The following is a 6,983-nucleotide window of genomic DNA, read 5'->3' as shown; positions in this document are numbered from 1 at the left end:
ATGATGCAAATTTAAGCAGTTGTAAATTTTGCGGAAAGTCTCGTTTCAAGAGGCTTTCCAGCGGGAAGATGGTCGCTATCAAGGCGATGCATTATTTACCTCTTATACCTAGGAGAGGTTATATGCGTCGATGAGTTCTGCTCCTCATATGAGATGGCACTTTGAAAATAGAAGACCACCTGGTGTTATGTGTCATCCTTCATATGGAGAAGCTTGGAAGCACTTTGATAGGTCATATCCATGTTTTGCTAGTGAACCAAGGAACATTCGGTTAGGTCTGTGTGCGGATGGCTTCACGCCTTTTTCTGTATCTGCGACACCGTATTCATGTTGGCCTGTCTTTCTTCCACCTTATAATCTGCCATCCGAGTTGTGCATGACTAGTCCATATATATTCTTAAATTATATTATCCCCGATCCACGTAATCCGAAAAGTTTGATAGATGTATATTTGCAACCTTTGATTGATGAGCTAAAACAATTGTGGTACGATGGTGTTGAAACATATGACATATCAACCAAGCAGAATTTCAATTTGCGTGCTAATTTAATGTGGACAATTAATGATTTTCCTGCGTATGGAATGTTGTCTGGGTGGATGACTGCTGGGAAGCTAGCTTGTCCTTACTGCATGGAAAATAGTAAAGCGTTCACTTTGAAACATGGCCGAAAGCAATCATGGTTTGATTGTCATCGTCAATTCTTGCTTGAGGGTCATGAGTTTAGAAGGATGAAAAATGCTTTCAAAAAGAATAAGCTGGAATATGATTATCCACCTCCGATACTTTCAGGTGATGAAATTTGGGAGAGGGTCCAGAACTTCAGTAAAGTTACTGAAGTTCCACCGCATAGATTCCCCGGATACGGTGTTACTCATTAAGGGAATAAAACCTACGCCGGATGGATCAGAACATTCGTGTACCTTCGGGTAAGATGGAAAAGATATTTCCATGTGGGTTTTTTGATGTGATGGAACACCTTCCAATCCACCTTGTACACGAGGCACGACTTGGAGGGCCTGTTCAATGCATATGGATGTATTCCTTTGAGAGGTAATATTATAGTCCATATATAATTTTTTGTTTTATTTGAATGTTCTTGGCTAACCTGAAATTATGTAGGACAATTGGCAAATGCAAACAATTTGTTAAGCAGAGGAATAGAATTGAAGGATCTATATGCGAAGCTTATCTTGCAAAGGAAACTGCTCATTTTTGTTCTTATTATTTTGAGAGCAACGTGCCATGTGCTAGGAATAGGCCCAACAGGCACACGGTCGACCTTACGAATGATCCATTATATCCGCCTATGTCCATATTCAATCAACCAGGCCGATGTTCTAAGGATGGTAGAAAGAGAAATTTGAGTGATATGGAGTTCAAGTCAGCTACACTTCATGTGTTGCTAAATTGTCCCGAAGCAGTACCATTTCTCAAGTATTGATTTAATAGTTATCAAAATATAAAATTTACTGTGATTACATCTCAATGAAACTACTAAAAATATTTGATGTGTCACAGTCACTTCGTGGGTCAATTTGGCCAAGATGCTGTATATACGACATTTCATAGGTGGTTCAAACAATTTGTAAGTATATCTTTAAAATATTCTAACACTATGTAGGTAAACAATGTTTGGAAGTTATGCTAACTTATGAATTTTGTTAACAATATGTAGGTAAATGATCCAAATAATGGTGTAAATCAATTTTGGAAAGATATATCTTGGGGACCTGGGGTTGAGGTCACAACATATTCCAAGTACGTTGTGAATGGTTATAAGTTTCATACAGAGGGTTGCTCTAAAAATAAAAAAACAACAACAGTGGGGTGTGGGTTCAAGGTGGTGATGGCAACCAAGTTGGAGATATTGATTATTATGGTGTGCTCAAAGAAATAATAGAACTAGAATATTCAGGTAGGTCATTTAAGAAAATTATTCTCTTTAGATGCAAGTGGTTTGACCCAAATCCAACAAGAGGTACGAGAGTACACAATCAATACAACATAATTGAGGTTAATCATACGAGGGAGTATGATCGCTATGATCCTTTCATAATTGCACATAATGTTAGGCAAGTGTATTATGCTCCTTATCCATTTCGGCGGAATAAGTCTGATTGGTGGGTTGTAATCAAAACTAAGCCTGTAGGTAGGGTCGAAGTCGAGAATGTGTTGGATGTTGCATATCAAAACGATATCTCCAGTGTTCACCAAATAGTGGACGAACTTTTAGAAAATGATTTGGAACATCCTGAACACATATTGGAAGAAGTTGATATAAATGAAGTTAGAATTATAGAAAACGAGGAAGAAGAATCAACTGATGAAGCTCAAACTAGTGAGGAAGAAGAATTCTCTGACGAGGAAGAATACGTCGATGAGCTTTAAAAAGTTGGTTTCTTCGATAACTCTCGTTTATAGATAGTTTCCTTATATGTTTCAATCTAAATATGTATTATATTATGCAGATGACAGGCAAGGGTCGAGGTAACAATGAAGGTAGTGGTTCTCGGGGTCGAGAAAAGGCTAGGAAGCAAAAGAGGAGGGTAGAAGATACTACTCATCAATCTTTTCCACCATCTTCTGATTTGCCTATCACTATGCCACAGCCTCTACCCCATGGCTATACTGAGTTGCCACAACATCACCAGCCCTACACCTTCGTGCAGACCCCGGGTGTTTCTTCACAGGGCCATCGGACTGTGCGTCCGACATACAGTTCACCTGCCTCACTACCACGTGGATCCCACCCATCAGCATCACATGGATCGTATCGATCCATGGCACAGCCACATGGATCACAACCATCAGTGTCACAGCCAGTCAGGTCACAGCCACTCTGGTCAAAGCAGTCAGTATCACAGCCACTTCCGATCCGTGCAGCTATGTCGTAGTCACAGGGATCACATCTATCGTCATCAGCGACTCCACCTATTGGAGGCTTTCGCTTGCGGGATAGTAGCTCTGACCCCCTACTCCTTCCACACATGCCTCTGATACACATGTTTCGGACGATGATGCTGATGCTACTACTGCGTCTGACGAGGAGGTGCATTATGATCAGTATGGCAGGATCATCATAGTCCCTGAGGGTGATGGGTAAGAGTTATTTGTTATTTTTATGTTTATTTTTTTGTACAGTTTTTACTAAGATATTAATTTGTTTTATTTATTAAATTGCAGGTTCCTCCCGAGTAATATTACTATGAGGATAATCACCAAAGCAACCAGAAAGCTTTATGATGCCCCTTATGTGTCTTGGCGTGAATTCCCATTCTCACTGAAGGAGGCAATTTTCAATGAATTTAAGGTATAAATGTTCTTTTAAGCAGTATGATTATTTATATTTATGATATTTCCATATAATATTTTACTTCTGAAATACAGAGCAAGTGTGTATGGGAACACCAGTATAGCGTGGACGTGGTTGCAAATTTTAATCTCAAAGCTCGCAAGCGGTTGTCGCATTCTTTCTCCATAGCTAGACAGCTGAAACAGAAGCCTGGCTGGTTGCTTCAGGAGTTTTGGGATGATTTGCAAAGGCAATGGCTTACTGCAGAGTTCTTACAGAAGAGCGAAAAGGGAAAGAAAGCTCGCGCATCTGAGAAGGGAGGATCATTGCACACTGGAGGTGCGGTCAGCCAGGGGACAATAAAAAGAAGAATGGTACGTAATTGCTTAATTTATTTTAATTTTCAAAGTATATCTATTCTATTTATTAATTAAAATTTATGAGTTTTCAGGAAAAGAAGTTGGGTCGTCCGATGAACCAAGATGAGCTATTCAGGGAGACTCATATTGTGAAGAAGAAGAAAGAGACGGATCAAGAAAGGTGGGTCGAGGGACGTGCCTCGACTGTACATGTAAGTTTTCACTTTTCATTAAGTATTTTCATTTACTTTTATGTAAAATTTGAAATACTAATTCAATTTACTTTTTCTTATAGGATCGCTTCAGAGTTGAAGCTGAGGAATTCATACGCAGCCAGCCACCTAATGAGTCGGGCGCACCATTCCAACTTTTGGCCGAGAATGTTGAAAGACTATGGACGCGGGCTGCAGGCGGTCCAAAATGGGGGAAGGGATACGGCCTTCATACTAAGACATTCCATCGCTATAGGTGTGGAATGCAAGGAATAGGGACTTCCTCGCAAGCCGAGCAACTTGATGGGGAGAGCCTCTCCGCTATGCGGGAGACTGTGACAAAACTCACATCCGAGCTAGAAGCGTCCAAGGAAAGAGAAAAGCTTAGAGATGCTCAGTATATTGGTGTGGTCGCTCAGTGCCAGAGCATGCAAGAGCATATCAAAAATCTCCTAGCTGGATCTTTTTCGATTCCCCGGTCTCGGCCATCATCGCCAGAGGCTGCCCGTCCCCGTGCTCGTTCAGCCCGTCCTCCAAGTGGTCGTTCCTCCCGTCCTCCCGTGATCATTCTTCCCGTCATCGACAAGTAGACCCTTCTCAATACCGTGATGATGATGAAACTTCATCAGACGGTGATGATAATGATGTACCAAACAATGAATGAATTTTAGACAATTTGAACTAGACAAATACAATTTGTTTTCCATTGGGTTGTAATAAGAGTTAACTTAGTTTGGTAGTTCTATTGAAATTTACACTTTCTTGGTTTTAATGTAGCTTTTAATGTTGTTTTTGTGTTGTTGTTGTTGTTGTGTTGTTGTTTGGTATTGTTATTGGAATTGTTGTTTGAATTGTTGTTGTTGTTGCTTGTTAGGGTTTTGGTATGACTGGCAGGTGGTGTAGCTGCCAAAACAGGCAGTTTCTGCCAAAATAATACACAGAAAAGCGACCAAAGTTGTTCTCTATTTGGTCGCTTTTCATGTAAAAAAAAATAATTTTCTGGAGAATAGCGACCAACGTTGGTCGCTATTTACCCAGATTTCTACAAAAAAGCGACCAAACTTGGTCGCTATTTCATTAAAAAAATAAAATTTCTGGTGATATAGCGACCAAAGTTGGTCGCTAATATTTAAAAAATAAATTAAATTCATGTATTTAGGGACCAAAGTTGGTCGCTAGTTTAATAAAATAAATAAATAATTGAATAAAAAAGCGACCAACATTGGTCTCTAGTTTCCAGATTTTAAAATATAATATTTGGATTAGAGACCAAAGTTGGTCGCTTTTTAATGATTAATAATAAATAAATAAATAACGTATTTTATATTTAGAGACCAACTTTGGTCGCCAAATTTATATTATTAAATTAATAAAGCGACCAAAGTTGGTCTCTATAGTCAATATCCGGAAAAATTGGTCCATTTAGCTTAGAGACCATCAATATAGCTACCAGGCCCTTTTGGTCGCTTTTTAGCCCAATAGCAACCAACTCTGGTCGCTTTTTGCGGTCGCTTTTTCCCGGATTTCTAGTAGTGTCACGTCCACGTCCACAAATTTCCCCAAACAAAGATAAGTCACGAAACATAACTAAGTGCGGAAATTAAGTAAAGAAAACGATATAAGTCTCATAATAACTCTAATAAGGACGTAATTGTCTAAGTCAATACAACACCACAAAACCTGGAAGTCACAGTACATGAGCACCTACGACGGGTACACGTTTGAATACTAATACATAATTAAACTGTCTGAAATGGAAATAAGACGGAAATAATAAAGATAGAATGAAGTCCGACACTATGGGACACTCATCAGGAGAGTCCAAAAAGCTTTTCATGTTTTTTTTTTTTTTGACAAAAACCACTTTTATACTGCTTATAAAAAAAAGTTACATAAATGAGTAAAACGCAGTATTATACTGCGAACTACGTTAACGAAAATTAGTCTGTTAAAGTAAAACGCAATATCATACTGCGTTTTACTTTAATTTTTTTTTTGTAATTCGCAATATCGTACTGCGTTTTACTTCAATTTTTTTTTTGTAATTCGCAGTATAATACTGCGTTTTATAAAGCAGTTCGCAGTATAATGCTGCGTTTTACCTAAAACGCAGTATAATACTGCGAACAACTTTATAAAACGCAGCCCCTTCTCCTTTAAAAATTTCGATTGTTCTGGTCCCCCCTCCCCCACCCCGCGACAAACTTAAAAAAAAAATCCGGCCCCATCCGTCACCTAAAGAGCAAGGAGTGTAGGTCCCACATACAAGACAAGCTTTGGATTCCTTCTTTCGGGTGCAAAAATTCGATTTCAATCAAATTCAAAAAACTTAAATCAAGGTATTTCGATTTTGTTTATGTCGAAACTCGTATTGTACATGCATATTTGTATTGTTTAATGTATTTCCATGTTAATTTGTGTTATGTTTGTGTTTAAATTTGTATCTTATTTATACCCGGACTGATTTATTAGTTTTGGTACAAAAAATTGTTAAAATTTGATAAATTATTTGTATTGTTAAAAATTAATATTATTTATTTTGTTTTTTGTTCATATTTGTATTTTATGTTAGTTGTTTTTATATGTAATATTGACCTTTTAGCGTAGTAAAATATAGAGCCTTTTAGTGTAGTAAAATATAGAGCCTTTTAGTGTAGTAAAATATAGAGCCTTTTAGTGTTGTAAAATATAGAGCCTTTTAGCGTAGTAAAATGTAGAGCCTTTTAGCGTAGAGTCTATGTAGTTTAAGTATGTAGTAACTCCAATTACACTTTACAGAATTAATTATTTAATTTATAACAATAAACTTACAAAAGTAAAAAATTAATATATGTTGTAAAATTAACTCAAATATCGAGTCTGGAACCCATACATAATTAATTAGTCCAATTTTAAACATAATTAATTATTTAATTTATTAAGCTAACAGACACAATTCTAAAAATGTTAAAATTAACACGCATAATAATTAAGGATAACTCGGTGCTACCGGGCCTCAAATATCGAGCCTGGTACCCATACATAATTATTCAGTCCAATTTTAAACATAATTAATTATTTAATTTATTAAGCTAACAGGCACAATTCTAAAAATGTTGAAATTAACACGCATAATAAT

General features: G+C 37.3%; 1 long non-coding RNA gene across 1 annotated transcript; it reads left to right on the top strand.

The window, feature by feature from the left end:
- Positions 1-3,513: 3,513 nt before the first annotated feature.
- Positions 3,514-4,009, top strand: LOC142181650 (uncharacterized). The gene is made up of 3 exons (XR_012710520.1): positions 3,514-3,668; positions 3,746-3,865; positions 3,949-4,009. It is a non-coding gene; the product is annotated as an uncharacterized LOC142181650 (long non-coding RNA).
- The last annotated feature ends 2,974 nt before the right edge of the window (positions 4,010-6,983 follow it).

The sequence above is a fragment of the Nicotiana tabacum genome, chromosome 1, assembly GCF_000715075.1.
Source record: "Nicotiana tabacum cultivar K326 chromosome 1, ASM71507v2, whole genome shotgun sequence".
Classification (NCBI taxonomy): Eukaryota; Viridiplantae; Streptophyta; class Magnoliopsida; order Solanales; family Solanaceae; genus Nicotiana; species Nicotiana tabacum.
Note: the sequence above shows the minus strand (reverse complement) of the source record. Positions and strands in the feature narration are given on the sequence as shown.